Genomic DNA, 25,173 nt, shown 5'->3' with positions numbered 1-25,173 from the left:
GTGCCTGGGTGGCTCAGTGGGTTAAACCCTCTGCCTTCAGCTCAGGTCATGATCCCAGGGTCCTGGAATCGAGCCCCACATCGGGATCTCTGCTCCACGGGGAGCCTGCTTTCTCATCTCTCTCTGTCGGCCTCTCTGCCTACTACTTGTGATCTCTGTCTGTCAAACAAGTAAATAAATAAATAATCTTAAAAATAAATAATAAACCAGTACACATAGTTATTTGGTTGGTAAAAAGGCTCAAGAGTTCTCTTAGGAACTGAAAATACTACCCTTCTTTGAGTAATCACAATAAAACAATCTTTTCTTATAATCTAATATCTTTTTAAATTCTCCTAAAACTGGTATTATTATAATTTACACATCTTCGATGTTCTCTTAGAAAGATTTCATTTATGACTTAGAAATAGTGCTTTCTTGGCTTAGAAATAGAATTTTAATAATTTGTACTTTCCTAAAGGCTAATACCTCTACACATTTTGGTCATTTTGCATAATCATTTATAATTATATTGAGTCAAAATCATACTGTGAATCCATAGTATGGAATACAAGTTTAAAAAATAAGCACATCTAAAAGATGAGCAAACACACATTTATGAACCCTTTGAGTATTTCTTAATGATTTTTGAAGAAGCAAACGAAATTACGTATATTTTGGTTTTTAAAGGTTTTTAAAGGTTCTTATACAGCAATGATAAAAAAAAAAAAAAACCTTGACAGAGCATTCACATTAAACTAATAGACTTTGTTATCAGGCCCTAAACTGTTCCTAATTCTGTGACTTCATAGCTACCATGGAGGCAGCCCAAAGGAGCTTAAGTAAACACTTTCAAATTACATAATGAAGTTCTGAGGGAGGAACAGCCCCAACCAAACTGTGCCATATAGTTTCACAGATGCTATTTTTCTGCATGCCAGAATGCTTATTACCCTATCTATAGAATGACTTCATAGTAATGATAACATGAAAGAAAATTAAAGTAGGCAAGTCTGTTTCTAGGCACTAGGAATGAAAGCAGAGTTGAGGCAATTATTTCAAAGTAGTTACCTAGTGAATGTTTTTCTTAACCTTATAAAAACTAATAAGCATTTAGGAAACATTTTGGAAAGTGCTATAATGAAAATGGCACATTAAGCAATAAATTCAATATGATTTCAGAAAAGAAATTCAATAAATAAAATACAATATTACTATCTTATTGTAATAATGCTCTATTTACCACAACATTACGAATGATATACAGTCTTGGGGCATCTGGGTGGCTCAGTGGGTTAAGCCTCTGCCTTAGGCTCAGGTCATGATCTCAGGGTCCTGGGATCGAGCCCCTCATCGGGCTCTCTGCTCAGTGGGGAGCCTGCTTCCCCCTCTCTCTGCCTGCCTCTCTGCCTACTTGTGATCTCTCTCTCTCTGTCAAATAAATAAATAAAAGAAATCTTAAAAAAAAAAAGAATGATACACAATCTTACCTTTTTTTTACTAAGTAAAATAATTTGGATCCTTCCTTATGCTATTTTTCTTCACCTTTGTATGTGTTCAAAATATAATTTATTTTAAAAGAAAGACTGCCAAAGTCAATAAAAAATACATTTCTTAACCAGCTGAGTAAGCATCATAGAGAAGACAAAGAATATTAAGTCCTTGAGGTAGTAAAGTTATTAATATGAGTATATGTGCAAAAATGCAATTTTATCAAATTAAATTACACAGGAGTCTCCCCATCAGATTGACAAAGATTGAAAATAAGTGTTAATAGCTAGTGTTGCTAAGAATGTGTTCACATTTATAATCACATTTAATACTGTATTACCTTTCTGGGGTCTTAAAAATGTCCAAATCTTTGATACAGTAGTTCCACTTCCAGGAACCAATCCTAAAGAAATAAATACGAAATCAAGATTTTTTTTTTTAATTTAAAGATTTCATGTATTTATCTGACAGACAGAGATCACAAACAGGCAGAGAGGCAGGCAGAGATGAGAGGGGGAAGCAGGCTCCCAGCTAAGCAGAGAGCCCCATATGGGGCTTGATCCCAGGATCCTGAGACCATGACCTGAGTGGAAGGCAGAGGCTTTAACCCACTGAGCCACCCAGGCGCCCAAAGGCAAGATTTATATATATACTCACTACAGTATCTATACAGAGGAAACAACCTGAATATTCAACAGTAGCTCAGTGGTTAAATGGTACATCAATCAAATGGAATATTATGTGATATCTAAAAGTACTTAATGCCACAGAAAAATATTAATAGTAATTTAATGCACAGTTAAATTTTTTAGGTTATAAAACTATTTCTCATTTATTTGAAAATGCAGCTATTTATATGCATAGACAAAGGATGGGGAAAAACATATCAAAGTGTGTTACATGTGGTTATGATAATTTTTGCTTTTTCTTTTTAAAAATGAGCCAAATTGGGTGCTTGGGTGACAGTCATGGGATCATGCCCCACACTGTACCCTGCATCAGGCTCCCTGCAGAGCATAGAAATGCCTACCATGACGTTCACTTAAAACTGACGTTAAGGGGCGCCTGGGTGGCTCAGTGGGTTAAGCCGCTGCCTTCCGCTCAGGTCATGATCTCAGGGTCCTGGGATCGAGCCCCGCATCGGGCTCTCTGCTCAGCAGGGAGCCTGCTTCCTCCTCTCTCTCTGCCTGCCTCTCTGCCTACTTGTGATCTCTCTCTGTCAAATAAATAAATAAAATCTTTAAAAAAAAAAAAACTGACGTTAAGATCTAGGATCTGATATTTCTCTCTCTCCCTCTGCCTTGCTGCTCCCCCTGCTTGTGCTAGCTATCTAAATAAATAAAACCTTTTTAAAAAATGAGCAAAAATTATCTTAACAATCACAAAAAATAACCACTAAAACTCAAAGATCTCCTTCTAAATATGTAAGTCAAATGACATATATTTACATTTTTACACTAGGATATTTCATAAAGTAACACATCATTTAAGTTATTCTTCGTAAGTACTTTTTTCATTTTGTATACTTGTAATAATGCCTACCAGTGAATAATCTCTGCTCTCTAAAATTAAATTAGATAAAGTATAGGCAAGTGGAGAATATTCTGTGAATGGCATAACCTGAGAGGTAACCTTTGGTGGTAAAATTGATTTAAGAAAAATTTAGCATAGTCAAAATCTATCTGTAAAGCTATAATGGCTGGATCTATTTTATAACAGTATGTTTAAAATTTTTTATTTTAAATTGTAGTAAAAAACACATAGCGCAAAATTTACCATCTTAGCCATTTTTTTAAAAGTACAGTTCAGTATTACTAAGTATATTTACAGTGTTGTGTATAATAGTGTTTTTATAAAAATAACAAATGTTCGTAAAAGTAATACATGTTCACTTACAAATATTTTAAACAATATAGAAAGTTATAGGAATGTTTTAAAATATCAGATCCTAGATCTTAACGTCAGTTTTAAGTGAACGTCATGGTAGGCATTTCTATGCATTTATACAAATAAGATAATCTTATTTAAGATCAGAATGTGTACATTACACTTAAGTTAAAAAGTATTAAATTTAAAATTATTTTAATTTGGTAGTGGTAAGATAACTGAAGGAATTGCTGAACTTTTAGGGAAATGTTTCTTTACCACAAGAGATCTTATTTTCTAAAATACCTGAAATTTAAATAGGAGTTTGGAGACTTTTTTTTAAATCTATGTTTCAAATTTAGAAATGCTAACAGACTCTGCTGTGAAAAATGTATTTTTACATCATCATTTTTACAAAGTTAAGGTTTTAATGTTTATTTCTGATTTATAATTCTAATTTCTTTGAACACTTGGTCTTGATCTTAATGCAGTGCTCACAACATGGCTTGATTCTCAATATCCTAGTTATTAATTTTGATTGATCAGTTATCTGCTCTTCACTAGTTTTTTGTTTTTTGCTTTTTTCTACATGGATCCATGGATGCTGTGTTTGCCTTTTTCATCAGTTCTCAAATGACACTTACTTAAATGTAATAGTTTGGGGTCATGCTGGCTTTGCCTCAAAACTGTACAGACGTTTTTCCTTTGTTTTCTGGCTTTGAATATTGCTTAGAGGAAGTCTAAGGCCAGCATGATTTCCTCCCTCTTGATAAGTTATTTAGTTTTCTGCCTGGAGATCTGAGAAGTTTTTCCTTCATTCTTTATGGTTAGTAGCTTAACCAGGATATGCCTCAGTTACTGAATATTATGTGTTCATTATTTTTCTGCAGGTTCAGTTCTTTCATTATTTTGTGGAAATTCTCTTCTTTTACATCTTTATGTGCTTTTTCTGATTCATTTGTTGTATTATGTGCTCAGGAAGATGAATTAGATTTATTGTGTTATCTTTGTCTCACTTACATGATTTTCTTTGCAATTACTTTGGTCTACTTTTCTCCTACGTTCACTGCAATTTATTAAATTCATTTGTCACCTGGAATTTATTGAGTACTAGCACCAGTGGTAAATAAGATATTCTGCCTTGATGAAGCTTTTAGTTAAGGATAGGGGAGGGAGAAATAAACTTGTAACAATGTCAAGTAGTAATATGAAGAACCCCAAGTAAGAAAGTGGAAGGATAGGGGAAGGAATTGTGCATTTTAGATGGAACATGAGAGCAGGCCTCTCTCCGTGTAAAATGACACCTGAGAAGAGATCTGAATGAAGCCAGGGAAAGACCTGGGCACTCCAGACACAGAAAAGAGTAAATACAAAGGTCTTGTAGTGGGAAAGTGGTGTGTTCAAGACAGAATCATTAGAGCCAAATGAGTAACCAAAAAGTGGTGAGAGATGAGACTAGAGAATGGATAGATCAGATCACAAAAAGGGTTGTGAGGCGAATGAATTTTATTCTAAGTGTAATGAGAAGGGGGGAGATGATGTATGCTTCAGAGCAGTAATTCAGATTGCCCCTAAGTATTTCAATAGCAATAACCAGGTATAAAGAATGGTCAGATAGGTGCTGTAGAACTGAAAATGCAAAAAGGGAGCACTGAAATAAGATTAACTTCAAGAAGCAGCCACTACACCTAAAACTAGATAAACACAAGGAAGGACTGGAGTTTTTAGAACCCAGAAGCTAGAAGGGGAGACTCAGCAGAGCTGGAACCCTGGCCTCAGAAGACAGGTTGCTGCCCATTTGCTGCTGGTACCTCTGACAGGGTATGTTGGGTATGCTGGAACTGGTTCTAGGAGAGGGAAATATTTGAAATTTGGAGCTGACTGCCACTGTGAGGGTGAAGGTCCATAACTGGAACAACCCTGACATGTGCAGAAAGATAACAAGGAGAGAGTTCTTTTCCCCTCTCTTCTTGACTTTCAGTCTTTCTCTAATACACCTTATTAACAGAATGCGGCAAGGATCCAGCTGCCAGAATAGAAATGTAGTTTGCAGAGTCCCATCCTGTCAGGACAAAAGATTATAAGTGTGGAAGGGTTTATAATTAAGAGATAACAGCTTAGTAACCGGCACAGAAAGGAATTAAGGATGACTTCTAGATTTTGTCTTGAGCAAAGGGATGAAAATAATGTCATTTATTGACCCAGGGGAAGACCTGGAGAGAAGTAAATTGAGGGTGAGAAGAAAATAAAGAGATTGGTTTTGAATGTGTTAACTTTGAAGTCCTTGCTGGACATCTCCTACGTTGGCAATTGGGCATAAGTTCAGAGTTCGACAGAGATATGAAGAATAGAATACAAATTTTAGAACATCTGCAACATTAAAAAAGGAAAAAAAGAACTTGATGAGATGACCCAAGGGAAAATAAATGTTGATAGAGAAGGAAAAAAGGAGTGAGGAATATGCCTGCCATCCCAAACATTTGAGAAGAGGAAAATGATGTGGCAAGAAGTTAATTGGTGATTTCAATAAGCCTAGTTTAGGTGGGACTGTAGAAACAGTAATCCTAATTGAAATGGACTGAAGGGATGATGTAAAGCGAGGAAGTGGAAACTGCAAGCACAGTCTTTAAAAAGTTTTATATAAAGGGGAGTAGAAAAATGGGCTCACTCAGTAAGTAGAGGGGGAAAGGTGGTGATAGTATATTTAGAATGGGAAACATTATAGTATGTTTACTGATTAGAATAATCCAGTAAAGAGAGAGACAATGAGGATGCAGGAAATGGAGGAAATAATCACAGGAACACAATCCTTGAGTTTACAAGATAACAGAATGGGGACACAGCTAGGGAGTATGCCTTATTTAAGAGAAAAAATAGTTGATCCTTCATAAAGGAAAACAGTATTAAGTACAGAAGAAGAGAGGTTGGTAAACAGGGTGTAAGAAAGATGAGTTTTTCTTGTGACTGCTTCTGTTTTACAGTAACACAAGAGTTTGGGGGAAAGGGGGAAATATGAGAGATTTAGTAGAAGAGATGAGGTGTAATCACTTAGAATAGAAAAATGAATTGAATAGGGGAATGTGTTGGGATTGTCAGTCTTCCCTTTTGCTGAGAATTTGATTTCCAGGCATATTTCATTTCTTGGTATTCAAATGTATTGGTCTTGAAATAATAGTATTATTTTGGTCTTCACTGGCTTAGGTTACAGACATTTTTTGTTTTTAACCCACTGAGCCACTCAGGTGCCCCTAGACATTTTTTGTTTTTAAAGGAATTTTTACTGTTGTTTGCTTTTCCTGTATCGTAAGATATTTGAAGAGGAAGACTTTGTGGTCTGCCTTTACTTCCCATCTTTATCTGGAGGTCTAGAATGTTTTTAAATAGATTGCACTTCATATTTTTTCAGCTCACTCTATATATAGGAATAGAACAATAAGATGTCACAGTAGTATACAGTATTATAAGAGCCACCATTTACCGAATGCCTGTGTGCAGTGCATGCTAGGAACTTGACATACATTACCTCTAACACTTACCACAAGCCTACAAGGTAAGTACTATTGCTAGTTATTTCCACAAGAAACCTTTTTGCTAGTGACATCAGATCACAGAACTTTACCTGAAGCTCACAGCTGACCAAAATAAACAAGGTAAGAACAAATTTTTCTCTCTTTTGTGTTTTTAATAAATTAGCACATAAGAGACCCTTCTTTTTGAAGTACAAAATAATAGTTTGCAAAAGTGCACCACACAAACTAAGAGGAATTTTAGGGACAGCTTTTTGACACTGTAATATATCATTAAACCCCTGGTGGAAGAGGTACTACCTAACAGACAGATTCAAGGAACTTGATAAATTAATTGAGGTGCCCTTACTCTAACCATCTTCATCATCCATGAACATATTGAGAAGCTACTATGTTAAAATCATTACTAAACTATATTAAACCCTTATACTTTTATAATTTATAGGAGATATATCAGTATTTGTTTTGGATACTCCATAACCAGTAGCTCTCTTATTTACAGGCAACTGACTATTGAGGTTGAAATATTTCCACATAGTTTTTTAAGCTTAAGAGATTTAAACTACTTGAGTACACTGCCTTTTTTCATAACAATATACCAGAAATGTTTCCTCAAGTTATTTAAAAGTCCTCAAAAACATTTTCAATGGCTGTATAACATTATATATTTGAGTAGTATTTCTAGCTCATTTAAGCTGTTTTCCTTTGTTTCTTATAAGTAATGCTGCTATGAACTTTTATGCTTAAGTCTGTTTTAGCATTTCACGTTATTTCCTAAGTTACGACAAATTCCTAGAAATGAGCTTAAAAGGCCAATATTTTCTAGGATTCTTCATCTGGTAAAAATTTTGCTATAAAAAAACTTTTAATTTTCTACAACTTTTATACTGAAAATAAGTCTAAAGAGAAAAATTTACCTTTTAAAACTGAGACTAATATTTAAGTTTGGGTTCAGTGTTTTGGTTTTGATTTTAGTGTCTTACCTTTAAGGAAAAACCCACTCTTCAAAATATTTACTTGTTTTTGTCAGGTTCAAAACTTACACTTACTTTGAGGATATAAGTTTAAATATATACTTATTTCAGCCTAAGGTATCATTATCTCTCTTTTCCTATTTTCAGACATGCTCACCTAACAGTGTTGTCTTCCAACTCATCATCAGTTTAATCTCACATGTACACCACTAATTCATGGTACAGATGTACACATTCATCTGTGGATGGAAATCTAAATAAAATTGCAGGCCAAGGTTATTTCCAAACCGCAGATTTGGCACAAGAGTTTTAAGAATGCCTAAACTAATACTATAAAACAGTTCTGTTTTAACAGTTAACTTTAAACAGTTAACAGTTTAAACAGTTCTAGGCTGAAATACAAAGCATATGAACAAAGCAGGTTCATCTAATTCTAAAATTAACTTAGACTGGTGATGGAACTGCAAAGCTTGAGAAACTATCCAGAACAGGATTACTGCTTCTTAGTAGCTATGATTCATTCACTCACCAAATACTTAGTGATTTGTGTGTCAAACACTTGCTGGGCACTGGAGTCAACAGAAAAAAGATATAGGCCTGTCCTTTTGGAAGATATATTCTAGTGGAAGAGGCAGACAAAAGCAGATGAAAAAATGAATAGTCCTAAATTGTAATCTAAGCACTCCACTACCAGTATTACATGAGACAAAGAAATGATTTGGGTTCTACACAAGTTGTATTAAGCGTAGGCCTTCAGCTCAGGTCATGATCCCAGGGTCCTGGGATCAAGCCCTGCACCTGGCTCTCTGCTCAGCAGGAAGCCTGCTTCTCCCTCTCCCACTCCCCCTGCTTGTGTGCCCTCTCTTGCTGTGTCTCGCTGTCAAATAAATTAATAAAAATCTTCAAAAAAAAAAAAAAAAGTTAAAGATTTAGAATCCTAAATTTCTAATTTCCTAATTAGAATCCTAATTTCCTATATTAGGATATACAGATATCTCTCTACATAGATACCTCTATAATTTTTTATGAATGGTCATTATCATCCCCTTCTGCTCTGTACTCCCCCTCCAAAAGAAAGGATAACCGGGCACCAGGGTGGCTCAGTGGGTAAGCTTCTACCTTCAGCTCAGGTCATGATCTCAGGGTCCTGGGATCGAGCCCCACATCGGGCTCTCTGCTCAGCAGGGAGCCGGCTTCCTCCTCTCTCTGCCTGCCTCTCTGCCTACTTGTGATCTCTGTCTGTTAAATAAATAAATAAAATATTTAAAAAATAATAAAAAAGAAAGGATAGACTGGGATATCTAGACTTTGGCCTTCCCTTCATTACTCTTTCTACTGTGTCTGACCCAATCTCTGATGTAGCATGTAGTAGTAGAAAGTGAAACATTCCAAATATGGGGAGTTAAGAAAACCTCAGTTACAGCAACTGGCAGTGCTAAAGGGATTGAAACCTTAGGTGAGACATTTCATTCTCCAGAGTATCAGTTTCCTTTGCAAGATGATGGATTTTGTCTAAATGAACTCTAAAAATCACTTTAGGTTTTGAAATTCACTGTCTATGCATCTTTCTGTTAAACATCTCTTTCATTATGCTCCTATTTATATGGAGGATGAAAAGGAATAAGATTGAATCCTGTTTAATAGGGATAAAGGATTTATAGTATTTAATGACCATTTTTTCATGTTATTGAATATTTTTACAAGATGCTTCTCACATCCATATATTGGAATGTATGGATATACCAAAATGTACTTATCCATGCCCTTATTCTAAAGATCTTTTTTTTCCCCCAATTTCTGCAGTATTGTAAAGGATATCTTAGAATCTATACTTATCTACTCAAAATACTACTATAGGCTTTCTCTTTTGTTTTATTCCTTTTGTTTGGAAAAAAAAAAATCACTGTGATTCCTTCTTAGCTACTCCAGCCTCTACATGCTTTTAATTAATATAAGAACTCCACTTTGGACAATGTTACAAGAGCCTGTTCTTTCTCCTTTCTAAAACAGCATCCAGAGTAAGGTCCGTATTTCCGCAGCTTCCTGCAGTAAAAGAATGTGAAGTAAAGCCAAGTCCATGCCTGCATCAAGTCTGGATAATGTATAGTTTAGCTTTAACCAAAGTTGAAATCCATGATATTAAAACCCCAACTGCAGACAAATTAATTAGCAAAGATTCACTTCTGTTAGCCATACCAAAAATGTGATTTAGTGTGTTAATTATGACAAAGGTAATTATGACTTCGATGATTTTGCCATAATCCTGAATTTGCTATATTGGCTATTGCTACATTGAAACACTGGAGCATAAATATACGATTAGGAGAAATAAAATTTAAGGCTTTAACTACTAAATTCAGTGAATAACTATATATTCTACTATTTTTTCCTTTTTTTCAATATGATATGATACATTATTTCAATAGATAGCACATTCTGCATTAGCATTGGTACTTTTCCACCCATGAGCACAGAAATCGGAGAGGTGACACCCACTTTAAAATTACCCTAAAAAATATGAGTTAGATACCTTTTCAACTTAGTAGTTTTTTTATTTAGGAAAAGAATGGAACCTCTCTTGTGCCTCTTTCATTATGAATTTGTGCAAGTTAGATACCTTTTTAAAAAACTTCCAGGAGGGGCACCTGGGTGGTTCAGTGGGTTAAGCCTCTGCCTTCAGCTCAGGTCATAATCTCAGGGTCCTGGGATTGAGCCCTGCATCAGGCTCTCTGCTCAGTGGGGAGCCTGCTTCCCCCCCACCCCTGCCTGCCTCTCTGCCTACTTGTGATTTCTCTGTGTCAAATAAATAAGTAAAATCTTAAAAAATTTTAAAAACTTCCAAGATACTAATAAGACCTCTATAGGATCAATTTGGAATCCAAAGGAATACTCACATTAACAATTATTTCTACCAATAGCTCCATAGCTATTGACTATCAGTTATGTCAACTGATATTATATCAATGACATTATAGCAGAATTTTAGTGATGGGATCTTTGAGTTCATATAATCCAACTCTCATCTTACAGATGAGGAAAGCAAAACCCAGAAAATTTTTATTACTCACAGCAGTAAGCTTGGAGTGGGTGAAGGCAGATGAGGGATCCTAACACTCTTTCAGCCTAACGCATACCAGAGGGTATTAGGTTATAAGTATAGTAGGTAGCTAACAGTTGAACAAATCTAAAAAGGAATTCTGATTTGTATCCTAAATATGCATTTTCCCCTTAAGATTTTTGTTGGATGATGCATTCCACCTCAGTTTGTTAGCACAGATACAGTATTATACAAACTGATGCTTGTGTACAATAAAAAGTAGGAGGGTAGCTGGAGTTAGTTTGGCAGAACTACATTGTTACATAAGTCCTGGGATAAAGATTTATGTATATCCATATGTATACATACCTGTAGCTTCTTAATCCTACTTCAGGAAATGCCATTTATATACATTACAATGTAAATAATGCCCAATGGTGTTGTGCATCATAGGGACACTGCAAATACTAGTTTTGTATATTAAATTAATTAGGGTAAGCTAATTGCCATACAGATCAATCCCAGAATGTATAATAGCTCAAATTATATTTGCTATAATCAAGTTTCTTGCTAAAATAAACAAGAAGTTCAGTACTTAGTTTCCAAGGTATTCTATTACCTAGGCTTTCAGTACCAGACTTCTAAGGTCTCCTGTGGGGTCTTGTCTATTCCAGTCCATTAGAAGAGGAGTTTTTTAGGAGACTCAAAAGCAGTGCATATAACTGCCATTCTTATTCCACTGGCTCTAACTTGGTCACATGCTCACAACTGTCTGCAAAGGAGGTTGGGAATAAGTTTATCTATGTGGCCAAAAAGAAAGGAGAACATGGATTTGGATGTCTGACTAGGAGTTATTGCTCACTTTCTCTCTACACACACACACCCCCACACAAAATCTGAAGTGGACACCAAAAAATAAACTACATTATTATGCTTCAGATAGAACAAATAAATAAAGAGGCTTTTATTTAAGAATTGCAATCACCTCCACCTTTTCCCTCCTTCAGGTGGGACTGTTAATTAATGCGTAACAATAACCAACTGGTAATTGACATCTGAAAAGGAGGGGAAAAAAGCAAATTTTTTCAAGTATTACCCTTACATACATTATATGTGTATGCGTGTGTGTGTGTGTGTGTGTATGTGTGTGTTTCAGGGACACAGGACTACCAAGTTCCCCTTCCTAACTACACTATTAGTAAATGATGTTTGAAAAATATTCAACAAAGATAGCAATTCCACCAAAAAAAGCAGTAGTAAGTTTAGTGTCCCCCCGCCCCGCCCCTTGGATAAGTTGTCATTGTAATCCTCAAACTGTTCTCAGTCACTCAATTTTTAATAGAAGCACTGCATGGCTGCACTTCTGAAATCATAAACAGGAAGTGTGATATATAAATGTCAGTAAAACTAAAACTCAATTCTGTGGCTTGATATTTTATGTTAATGTGGATTTGTATGTACTTAAAATGATTACATGAAGGCAAATAGTAATATTACTTGATAAGTTTTCTTTGGCAACCTAACACTTTGGGGTTTGGGGGAAATATATAGAGTAACCCATGTGTTGTAGACTTTCACAGAGAAAGAAATGGGAGTGACTCAGAAACTATTAGTTTGGCATCCTCAGAAACTGCTTTGTTATATAGGTTGCCCAACTTTATAGCCAGAAGACAGTGTAGATGGAGAAAGAAGCAGAGAGTGCATGACTCTTAATCTATTCAAAAATGCATTATAGAAAATAGTCTTAGACTTTGTGTATTTTTATTCTGACATCTCAGTAGTTCCTTGAATGCCTTCTACTACATTAACTCCTTCATGAGACAACTAAGGAATAGATTGAGTACTGCAAAACTCAGGATATCTGTTTCCTCTCTGAAGAAATTAGGGGTCTTTTTAGGATTGGTGATATTTTCTACATAATACTATTTCAGTTTCTTTGCTGCATGGACATCTCTGAAATGACAAGAAGAGATGCAGTACTCGCTTCAGCAGCATAGGTACTAATGGTGTAACAATACAGAGAACATTAGCATGGCCCCTGTGCAAGGATGACAGGCAAATTCATGAAGCATTCCGTAACAACAACAAAAAAAAAAGCAGAAGAGATTCAAACTGACCAGAATTTTATATTACATTAAATATTTCTAGAGAAATGTACCAGCATATAGATACTTCTATAACTTTAAAATGTTTTTTCTTTAGGAAATGGTTCCTTAATTTCTCCTTAAATTGAGCACTGAAGGAATTTTACTGAAAGTCACATAATAGAGGAGTGAAATACCAAAAAATATAACCTATCCAGTATCTAAACTCCCTTTCAAAGCAGATCACAGTGATCCAAGAATGTCTTAAAAGGAGGTAGCCTGGGGCACCTGGGTGGCTCAGTGGGTTATAGCCTCTGCCTTCGGCTCAGGTCATGATCTCAGGGTCCTGGGATCGAGCCCCACATTGGGCTCTCTGCTCAGCAGGGAGCCTGCTTCCCTTCCTCTCTCTCTGCCTACTTGTGATCTGTCAAATGAATAAGTAAAAATCTTTAAAAAAAAAAAAAAAGGAGGTAGCCTGCCCATCTATTGAGTATCTAGCTTTCCACAGCACCTGAGGCACTGTTGAGCAGCATATATAATATACAAAATTTGAGTTTTTTTTAAATTTTATTTTATTTTATTTTATTATTATTATTATTTTTTTATTTGACAGAAATTACAAGTAGTCGGAGAGGCAGGCAGAGAGAGAGAGAGGAGGAAGCAGGCTCCCTGCCGAGCAGAGAGCCCGATGCAGGACTCGATCTCAGGACCCTGAGATCATGACCTGAGCCAAAGGCAGCAGCTTAACCCACTGAGCCACCCAGGCGCCCCTGAGTTATTTTTTTTTTAAGATTGATTTATTTTAGAGAGAGAGGCTGCATTTGAGTGCAAGCAGTAGGGTGGGGGAGGCAAAGGGAGAGGGAGAGAATCTCAAGCAGACTCTCTGCTGAGCACAGAGCATGATGTTGAGATCAATCTCAGGACCCTGAAATCATGACCTGAGCCAAAATCAAGAGTTGAATGCTCAACTGACAGAACCACCCATGTGCCCCAAGAATTTTAGGTATTTTTTGAAAATACAGCATATGTAAAAAGGATTTGGGAGTGTTGAAAAAGTAACATAATAAGAGTATCTTAATCAAATACAAACTATAAGTAACTGTTAAGGAGAAGTAGAAAATGAAGTGATTTAAAACTAGATTGATAGTGGATAGAAGTTTACTGGAATAGGCATATTTTCTGACGATTTTTTAAAGTAGTGATGGATTTTGCCAGAGAGAAAAGAACCATTCATTCGTCAAAAATTTATTGAGTGTTCACTATGTGCCATGTGCTAGATGCTATTCAAGGCCCTAGAGATAAGGCAATACACAAAAACTATTGCAGAGCAGGAATGGATATTTCATTGCCCAGGAGGCTTTGATAATTTGATAGGAACAGAAAACACAAATATGACAGTAGAGAGAAATGAAAGAGAAAGGAAAAGAACTGGTAATGCATTTGTAGTAGAAGACCTTCTAAATGGGAGTAAGATGTTTGGTCTGAATTGAACTCCTTTGGTCACTGCAGTCAGAATAGACTGCCTTTTTTTCCACCGACTGTCAGTCAGCTCACCTAGCCTTTTAGAAAACTTTGTAATAACAAGGATAACACAAAATATATACTGCACATATAAAGATTCCCAACTGAAGTATGTGGAAGGCAAAAAGGGAAAGAATGGGTGGCAAAAGTTGAATTTTATGTCTCCTTTTATCTTTCCAATGGCTATTATATATTATCAGTCTCTTTCTAGCAAGTCTTGTGATTCAGTCCCTGAAGGTTCTGCTCTTCTTCTTTCCTTCAAGGTAGAATCACTGAAAGGAAAAGAGATTCTATTTAAATTCCCTTTTTCTAGTAAATCAGGAGTTCCTTATTCACCTAGCAATACTTCTCTATAGAGTGTGTGAAGAGAAGTATTTTGTGTTTTGTGTAGGGTTGTAGGAGAAGGATAAGACAAGATGAGGGCTGGGGAAAATACCAAGAGGCTGTAATGCAATGCAATATAAGAGCCTAGAATACGAACTTGACAATTAAGAGCGTGGGTTAAATGGGCAGTTTTAAAAATGAAAAGAGACATATCTGAAGCACACAATAAAGAACAACTATAACAAGTTTAACCCCTGTTTACCTATGGGAGGATAAGAAAAGAAGGAAATAAATGTAAGATTTTAAGTTTGAAGGTCTGAAAATTTGTGTTGTCAATAAGAATAGCCAAGAAATTTGAAAGAAATAGCTTGAAGGAAAAAAATGAACTTAATGTCAGATCTAAATGAGATGTCACCAGAATATAGAGGACTTAGACTTTCTTGATAAGCCACTGGACCTATTGATGTACACGTGTAAGTTGGCACCATATAGAAACTGATTGAAACTCTATGGACTAATGAGGAAATACAATGAAGAAGATCAAATGGTTATGTATGAACTTTGTAAGGTGAGGTATCAATTTCAAAGAAGGTAATCTAGTTTTGGAACTCTTTCCTTCAGGTCAGACAAAGCTGTCTTTTATTAAACATCATCTCTTCATTTTGACTGACCCTTAGTAAGTGAGAATAACAAAACAAATGAATAAAATTGAAAGACTAATTTTTTTTGGATTATCTCACTGGAAAATCTGGATTTTTTTGTTAAAGATTTATTACTGGGGCACCTTGGTGGCTCAGTGGGTTAAAGTCTTTGCCTTTGGCTCAGGTCATGATCTCAGGGGCCTGGGATCGAGCCCCGCATCGGGCTCTCTGCTCAGCGGGGAGCCTGCTTCCTCCTCTATCTCTTTCTGCCTCTGTGCCTACTTGTGATCTCTATCAAATAAATAAATAAAATCTAAAAAAAAAAAAAAAGATTTATTATCTGAGAGAGAGTGCACACACACAAGAGAGGGAGGGTGGGAGTGGTAGGGGTGGGGAGGCAGAGGGAGAGGGAGAGAGAGAATTTAAAGCAGACTTCCAGCTGAGTGGGGAGCCTGATGCTGGGCTCCATCTCAGGACTCCAAAATCACAACCTAAGACAAAATCAAGAGTCGACACTTAACCAGTTGATCCACCCAAGCAACCCTGGAAGTTTTGATTTTTAACTGAGTATCTTCCTAGCCAATTCATATGAATTATGTGCCTTAAGATACAACAAGCAAAACAAATGTCTGCAACTTTTCTTTGACTGTATACTTTCCTATGAAGGCTATGGCTTTAAAAATATATAATTTTTTCTATAAGTTAATTTATAAAATTAATATTATTATAAATTATACAATTTTATTATAATTACTATATTATTATATATTAATATATTGTAATTATATTATTTATTATAATTATTAATATTTTATAAATTATATGCTTATAAATTATAAAAATAATAAAATTTACATCAGCATTTAAGTCATTCAAACTAATTAGCTGTTAAATATGGAGTTTGTTTTATATAAAACTGTCAGAGTGAACATGAATTTCCATTCCCAAAGCAAATCTGTTATGGAACCACATAAATAGAAATTCACCTTTAAAGAAGACTCAATTATAAAATGCACTAGGCTACATATTTCTTTAAATAGGAAAGGATCAAACTTGATACTCCCTGAACTAACAGTTTTTAGAATCTATTTGATATTTTCTGTACACAGATCACATGAAAATAATTTCAGCATTTCATCATTATCTAAACTGGCTTTAGATTTCTATATTTATGTAGAAGTACCTTCATAGTAGCTAGCAGTGGAACATTTAGTAGAGTACTTTCTATATGTTTTATACTACGTTAAGTGCTCCAATATTTACTATCTCATTTAATTAACATTCACAACTCAATTAAATATTACTAACCCATTTCACAGATAGGCAAAACTGAAGCCCAAGTTAAGTTATATCTGCAATGTAACCTAGTTGGTAAGTGGGCAGAGCTAGCATTTGAGTTCAGATGTGTCTTGATTCCAATGTCACTTTTCGTAATACCCTTTGCCTCCAAAATTCACCTAAAAACATTTTTATTATAAAAGTTTTATGTCTGTTGAATTCATTCAGTATAATGGAATACTTTTTTTTTCCTTTCTTTTTTTTTGGCAATTTGGAAATGTTTCTGTGTTCTTATTTACTCTCATGACTGTAACCAAGAAAATCTTCTTGGGTGCCACTTGGACCACATATCAAACCATATCTCCCAGATTAGTAACCATTATCTAACACACACACACACACACACACAGGAAATGAAGATTTCATGGAAAAGTTAAAAAAAAAATCCTCCTGTTCAATTTTAGGGATATAGGAACACATCTATTTAATTCTACTTATAGAAGTGCATAGATAAATTACTGGCTTTAATATTAGCCTGAAAAAATCGTCCAAAGTCACAGATTCAGTTTCTTAGTTTCAACAGACACAGCTATACTATGAATACTGAAAAGAGAATTGTCAAGACAAAGCAACAAATAATTCTTGAGTTCTTACTTGCTTATCAGCGTAAAACATTTTCTAATCTATAGTCAACAAACGTGCCAGACAGCTCTATTAAGTGGTAAAAGGGGTATGGAAGAAGTGGATCACATAGTCTGAGATCTTAGTTATCTCTAGTATTATACCATCAGTCCTGCTATTGAACCACTGAATGGAAGCTATCTAGTATAGAAGAGTGTATATTTTGGAGTAGAACAAATCTGAGTTTAAATCTTTACATTACTTATAAATTCTGTGATCCAGAAAAAGTTACTGACTTTGTGGGTCATAATTCTTTCATTTTGTAACCTGGAACTAAAACTCTGCAAAAGAAGAGACTTCCCAGGTTCAAATCTCAGCTCTGTTGTGCAGAAATTGTGACTTAATACCTCCTTTTCCTCATCTGTAAAATGAGGGTAATAAAAGTCCCCATACCTCAAAGAGTTGCAAGGATTTAACACCTTAAAATACTTAAAGTACATGTAATAGAGCTTGGCACATAGGAAATGATATATTTACATATACTGTAATTCTTAAAGTACCTACCTAGTTCTTGCCCCTTGGTATATTTCTTTCTTTTTTTTTTTTTTTTTATTTTATTCTATTCATTTATTTATTTATTTATTTATTTATTTTTATAAACATGTATTTTTATCCTCAGGGGTACAGGTCTGTGAATCGCCAGGTTTACACACTTCACAGCACTCACCAAAGCACATACCCTCCCCAATGTCCATAACCCCACCCCCCCTTCTCCCAACCCCCCTCCCCCCAGCAACCCTCAGTTTGTTTTGTAAGATTAAGAGTCACTTATGGTTTGTCTCCCTCCCAATGCCCCTTGGTATATTTCTAATAAATGTTAATTCTTTTTTATATTTCAACTGAAATTCTTTTCTTTTCTAAGATTTTATTTTTCAGTAATCTCTATACCCAATGTGGGGCTCAAATTTACAACCCCAAAACCAAGAGTCATGTGCTCTACTGATTGAGCCAGCCAGGCACCCCTCCTTTATTTTCTAGATACATTTTTCAGTGTATTAAGCTAAGGTATAACTGATATTCAATAAACTGCATATATATAAGGTGTATAATTGATAACTTTAAACATGTATAGAATTGATTGAGAATACAATTGATAAATGTTAACATGTATATCCCTGTCAAACCATCACCAGAATAAGAAGTGAATATATCTATCAACCCTAAGAATTTCCCCTGCCATTTTATAATCCTCTCCCAGCACTTCTCTCTCCAGGCAACCAATGATCTCTCAGCCCTTTGTCCCAATAGATCTGTTTGCATTTTCTAGAATTTTATATTTTCCTCCTTCGCTCACAATATTGTTTTGAAATTAATCATGCTGGTGCACAGAACAATAGTTCATTACCTTTTTATTGCTGAGTAGTATTCCATTATATGAATATATCACAATTTATCCATTTATCTGTTGGTGACATTTGAGTTGTTTCCAATTGGAGACTGTTAAATATAAAGCTACTATGAATATTCATGTACAGATCTCTGTAGAAACATGCTGTCTTTTCTTGTGGAATTACCTACAATGAAATGGATCATATATTGGTGTAAGTTTAACTTTTCAAGAAACTGCAAAACTGTTTCCAAACTGATTGTATTATTTTAGATTCCTATAAGGAGTGTATAAAGTTCTAATTTCTCCAAATCCTTAACAACACTTTTCATTTTAGATGTTCTAATAGATGTGTATAATTTTTTTTTTTTTTTTTTTTTGGTATATGGATATCCACTTGTTCCATCATGGTTTTACAGTATGTTTCCCTAAAGACTAATGAGGTTAATAAAGTTGAACATCTTTTCATATGCTTATTTGCTATATGGGGTATCTTCCTATTGAAATTACTATTCAAGTCTTTTGCCTATTTTTTGAGACTTTTGTTTTCTCATTGTTGAGTTTTGAGAGTTTGTTACATTCTTTTATTTTTTAATCTTTATTTTTTCATGATCTCTATACCCAATGTGAGGCTTGAACTCATGACCCCCAAGATCAAGTGTCACATGCTCTTGCAACTCAGACAACCAGGCACCATGAGAGTATGTTACATTCTTGATAGAAATCCTTTATTACATGTTTCTGTCAGGCTGGAGCTTGTCTTCTTTAGCAGTGTATTTTAAAAAACAGAAGTCTGTAAAAATTTGATTAAGTCCAGTTTTTCAATTTGTTCATTTATGGATTATACTTTTGATGTCACATTTAAGAAATCTGTCTTAATTCAGAGTCACAAAAATTTTCTTACATTTTCTCTAGAAGTTTAATAGTAATGTTAGGTTTTACGTTTAGGTCTGTAATCAATTTTGAGTACATTTTTGTACATTGATTTATGAATCAAATTCCTATTTTTATAGGTGGATATCCAGTTCTTCCAAGTACAAGGTATTTTTTTTTAATTATTCTTTCTTCACTGAATTATCTTTGCACTTTGCCAAAAATCTGTTATCATTATATGTGTGGTTCTATGTCCAGACTCTATATTCTGTTCCATCAATCTATTTGTCTATTCTTTTTTATATATACATTTTTAAAGATTTTATTTATTTATTTGAGAGAGTGTGAGAGAAAGAACACAAGAGCAGGGTGAGGGGCAGGAGAAGCAGACTACCCACTGAACAAGGAGCCCGTCGTGTGGCTCGATCCCGGGACTCCGGGATCATGATCATGACCTGAGCAGAAGGCAGACGCTTAACAGACTGAGACACCCAGGTGCCCCTATTAGTCTATTCTTAATTAATACCACTCTGTTTTGATTACTGTAGATATTTAATAAGTCTTGAAATCAGGTAGTATCAGCCCTCCAACTGTTCTTCTTGTCAAAGTTAATTATTCTGGCTATTATAGGTCTTCACGTTTCTATATGAATTTTAGAATCAGCTTATCTTTTTTATTTTATTTTTTTTAAACTTACTGGGATTTTGGTTTGTGTTGAACCTATAAATCAATTTAAGGAGCTGGCATGTTAATATGAATGCATTGAGCCACGTAAATCTCTCGGTTATTTAAGTTGTCTTTACTTCCTCTCAACACTATGCTGTTTTTAATGTATGGATCTTTCATGCCTTTTATCAGATTTATTCCTAAATATTTCATATTTTTTATGCTATTGTAAGTGCTGCATTTTCGGTTGTTTGTTGCTAGAACATAGAAATATAGATGATTATTGTATATTGATCTTGTATCCTGCAGTTTTGCTAAATTCACCTGTTAGTTCTAGTAGCTTTTTGTAGATTCCACCAAGTGGAACAGATGGATAATTATGTCAGTTTTATTTCTTCCTTTCCAATCTGAATGTATTTTTTTCTTTTCTTGCCTGACTACACTGGCAGGACCTCCAATGTTGAATAAAAGCAATAAGAACACGGGCACCTGGGTGACTCAATTTTTCTGTCCAAGTCTTGATTTCAACTCAGGTCATGATTTCAGAGTTACAGGATCCAGCCTAGTGTTGAGCTCTGTGCTCAGCATGAAGTCTACTTGGGATTCTCCCTCTCCCTGTGCCCCTCATCCCACTCACACTCTAGATAAATGGATGGATGGATGGATGGATGGATGGATGGATGGATGGATGAAAGAAATCTTAAGAAACAAAGTGGTAAGAGCAGACATCATAGTGTTGTTCCTGATCTTGGGGGACAAGCATGAAGTCTTTTACCAGTTGGTATGAGATTATCTGTAGGTTTTCTGTAGATGTACTTTATCTGGTTGAAGTACCCTTCCATTACTAGTTTGCTGAGTTTTTAGAGAATGAATATCGGGTTTTGTCAGATGTTTTTTCTGCATCTATTGAGATGATCGGTTTTTCTTTTTTAGATTAATTTGGTGAGTTGCAATGATTAATTTTTGAATGTTAAACCAGTCCTGGATTCTTGGGATAAATAGCACCCAATAAATAATATTATCTTTTATGTATAGTTGGATTTGATCTGATAAAATTTTGTCTAGAATTTTTTACATCTGTGTTCATAAGGGAAAGTGGCCTGAGTTTTCTTTTCTTGGGTATCAGGGCAGTGCTGGCCTCAAAGAACAAACTTGAAAGTATTCCTCTCTTCGCTTTTCTGGAAGAGTTTGTGCGATTGGTATTTTTTTCTCTAAATGTTGGAAGGATTCACCAGTTAAGTCCTGTGGACCAGAACTTTTCTTTATGGGAATGTTTTAAACTAAAAATTCAATTTTTTGCTGGGGCACCGAATGGCTCCGTTGATATAAGCGTCTGTCTTCGGCTCAAGTCATATCTCAGGGTCCTGGGATCAAGCCCTGCATCAGGGTCCTTGCTCAGCAGGGAGCCTGCTTCTCCCTCTCCCACTCCCCCTGCTTGCTCTCACTCTCTTTCTCTCTCTGTCTTACAAATCTTAAATCTTAAATAAAATCTTAAAAATAAAAAATAAATAAAAATTCAGTTTTTTGGAAATGGATATGTGACCATTCAGTTTATCTCTTTCTTCTTGAGTTAGCTTTGGTAATTTCTGTCTTCCAAGAAACTTGGTCATTTCATCTGAGTTGTTAAAAATGTTTGCCTGAAGTTGTTCATAATATTCCCTTATTATCCTTGAAGTATCTGTAGAATTTGTAATGATGGCACCTCTCTCATTCCTGATAAGTATCTTCTCTCTCTCTCTCTCTTTTTTTTTTTCCCTAACCAGTCTGGCTAAAGGTTTATCAGTTCTGCTCATCCCAAACAACCAGGTTTTGATAACATATTCTTAATTGATCTTTGCTTTGTATTTCATTGATTTCCACTTTGACCTTTATTTCATTTCCTTTGGTTGTGTTTAATTTGCTTTTCTGTTCTAATTTCTTTTTTTTTTATTTTAAATATGTTATTTATTTATTTGACAGACAGAGATCACAAGTAGGCAGAGAGGCAGGCAGAGAGAGAGAGAGAGAAGGGAAGCAGGCTCCCTGCTGAGCAGAGAGCCTGATGCGGGGCTCGATCCCAGGACCCCGAGACCATGACCTGAGCCAAAGGCAGAGGCCTAACCCACTGAGCCACCCAGGCGCCCCTCTGTTCTAATTTCTTAAGGTGGAAGTTGAGGTCATTGCTTTGAGACTTTTTGTATTTTTTAACATAGGCATTTCATTTATGTATTCTGATATATTGTATTTTTATTTTCCCTCAGGTCAAAATACTTTGTAATTTCACTTTGGATTTCTTCTTTAATCAGTGGGTTATGTAGAAGCATGTGATTTTGTTTCCAGATATTCAGGGATTTTCCAATTAGGTTTCTGTTATTGATTTCTAATTTAATTCCACTGTGGTCGGAGGACATATTTCTCATGACTTAAATCCTCTAAAATGTATTGAGACATATTTTATAGTCTAAAACAGAGACTGGCAAAATTCTTTAAAGGGTCAGACAGTAAATATTTTAAACTTTGTGGGTCACATACAGTTTCTCCTGTCACATATTTTTTTCCTTTTTATAAGAAACCTCTCAAAATGCAAAAACCATCTTTAGTTTATAGGCCGTACAAAACCAGGCTAGATTTGGCCCCACAATCAATAGTTTGCTAACCCCAGCCAAGAATATGGTCCCTCTGGGTAAAAGTTTCATGTACTCTATTTAAAGAGAAAGTATATTCTACTGTTAGTGGAATGTTATTAAAGTTGGGTAATATTGGTGGATAGTGTTGATTTTACTATATCCTTGCTATGTTCTTATCCTAGCAACTACTGAAGGGGGAGTATTAAAATCTCTGACTATAATTGTAGATGTGTCTGTTTCTCCTTACAGTTCTATCAGATCTTGCTCTACATATTTTGGACCTTTTTATTTGGGGCATAAACATTTAGGATTGTTACATCCTCCTGATTAACTGATCCCTTTATTTATAAAATGACCTTCTTTTACCCTGGTAATATTCTTTGCTCTGAAATCTTACTTTGTTTCTGTTATGTTAATACAGCCCCACTAGTTTTTTTTTTGACTAATGTCAGCATCAGCATGGTATATCTTTTTCCATCCTTTCATTCTTACCATTCTTAAAGTGTGTTGAGTCTTGCTTTCTAGCCAATCTGACAATCTCTACCCTTTGATTAGAGTTTTTTAGGTCATTTACATTTAATGTGATTATTGATATAATTAGATTTAGGTGTCTCATCTTGCTATTTTCTATTTGTTCATTTGTTCTTTGTTCCCTCTGTTAGTTGTTCCTTTTTTTCTTTTTCTGCCTTCTTTTGGAATATTCTTTTCTTTGTTGGCTTATTACCTATAACAGTTGTTTTATTATTCTACTGGTTGCTTCAGGGTTTATAGTATACATGGTTATCACAGTCTGCTTTCAAGTGAATTTATACCACTTAAGATATAATAAAAGAACCTTATAATATCTTATTTCTATTTTTCTCCTCCTGGTTTTCATGCTATTGTTGGCATATATTTACTAATGCATGTTGTAAACCCCATAATACATTGCTATTATTTTTGTTTAAACAGTTGATTAGCTTAAAAGAGAATTAAATGTAAGAAGAGCTTAAACATTTACCCTGCAGTTACCTTTTCCAGTGTTCATCATTCCTTTATGTAGATCTGGATTTCCATCTAATATCATTTCCCTTCCATTTGGATTACTTTCTTTAACATCTTTTGTAGTGCAGTCTATTGGCAATGATATTAAATTATCATTTCAGAGTCTTTGAAACACTCTCAGGTTCAAAGTAAGTAATCATCAATTAATCTACTCCCTACCATACACTACTATAAATAGCCTGGGCTAAAGAGAAAACTGAAAAGGAGCATATTGTACAACCATCAAATAGCCTAGAACATTGCTCTAAAAGTCCAGTTTGAGACAAAGGAAACTTATAGTATGCCAGGGTGCTAAAAGCTACTGAATAAAACATGAGGCATCTTCTTAGATATTAATTTTACTCAGGGATTTTGAAAAAATTTATAAGTATTGTATTTATACTAAACATAGAACTATTATATATAATGCAACATTTATATTAAATTTCAGACAAAACAAGAAACTTAAGAAAATCCTAGTTTGGGGGATGCCTGGGTAGCTCAGTTGGTTGGGCAGCTGCCTTCGGCGCAGGTCACGATCCCAGAGTCCTGGGATCAAGTCCCACATCCGGCTCCTTGCTGGGCGGGGAGCCTGCTTCTCCCTCTGCCTCTGCCTGTGCTCATTCTCTCTGACAAATAAATAAATAAATAAATATCTTAAAAAAAGAAAGAAAAAGAAAACTCTAGTTTGGGATCAAGCTTCTAGGGCACTTTTTTCACTTTTCTGTAGTATGAACTACACTTTTGTGAAAAAGTTCAAGAAGCTGTGAACTTGATGATTATTCATGATTTACTAAAACCTCCCCTAAAATTGGATACTGTCAACAAATGTAGGTTATTCATAGAGTTTTTAAAATTTAATTATAATATGCATTTATGAATTGACCACTATATCCTATTATTCAGGTTATGAATCATTTCTTATTGTGCTCATGAAAACTACACTTAATTCCAAGTTTTTAAAATACCTATCATTATTCTTGTAAAGGGCTTTTACTTACCAATTCTCACTTTGTGGCTATCAGCATGCCTACATCATTAAGTACCTACAACACTGTCCAATTTCCTGATTCCCATGCAGGATAGAATAGCTAATACACATTAATATGCCTGATAGAAATCAGCCAAAAACAAGAAAAATAGGCTGGCTATAAGATCCTACTGGAAAATCCACTTGTAAGTCTGCATCCTAAGGAAAAAAAGCAAAAATGTAGTTATTAGATTGTCCATTTACAAACAGAAAAACATATATATAATGTAACCCCAATAAGAAAC

General features: G+C 35.0%; 2 long non-coding RNA genes and 1 other non-coding gene across 7 annotated transcripts in view; 2 read left to right on the top strand and 1 right to left on the bottom strand.

The window, feature by feature from the left end:
- The window catches only part of LOC116574341, a 97,264-nt gene that overhangs the window by 5,562 nt on the left and 66,529 nt on the right, over positions 1 to 25,173 (top strand). The gene's annotated exons all lie outside the window — the stretch shown is intronic.
- Positions 117 to 25,173, bottom strand: LOC116574342. 4 transcript variants are annotated; one of them, XR_004279227.1, is made up of 5 exons: positions 24,900 to 25,173; positions 23,876 to 23,988; positions 18,749 to 18,917; positions 1,811 to 1,873; positions 117 to 155 (listed from the first exon to the last, which is right to left on the bottom strand). It is a non-coding gene; the product is annotated as an uncharacterized LOC116574342 (long non-coding RNA). The 4 variants fall into 4 exon arrangements; XR_004279229.1 differs by lacking the exon at positions 18,749 to 18,917 and having other exon boundaries at positions 23,887 to 23,988; XR_004279226.1 differs by lacking the exons at positions 117 to 155; positions 1,811 to 1,873 and having other exon boundaries at positions 18,325 to 18,917.
- On the top strand, positions 12,851 to 12,957 carry LOC116574627. Its single transcript, XR_004279404.1, has one exon. It is a non-coding gene; the product is annotated as a U6 spliceosomal RNA (small nuclear RNA).

This window comes from Mustela erminea, chromosome 15 (genome assembly GCF_009829155.1).
Source record: "Mustela erminea isolate mMusErm1 chromosome 15, mMusErm1.Pri, whole genome shotgun sequence".
NCBI classification, from domain to species: Eukaryota; Metazoa; Chordata; class Mammalia; order Carnivora; family Mustelidae; genus Mustela; species Mustela erminea.
Note: the sequence above shows the minus strand (reverse complement) of the source record. Positions and strands in the feature narration are given on the sequence as shown.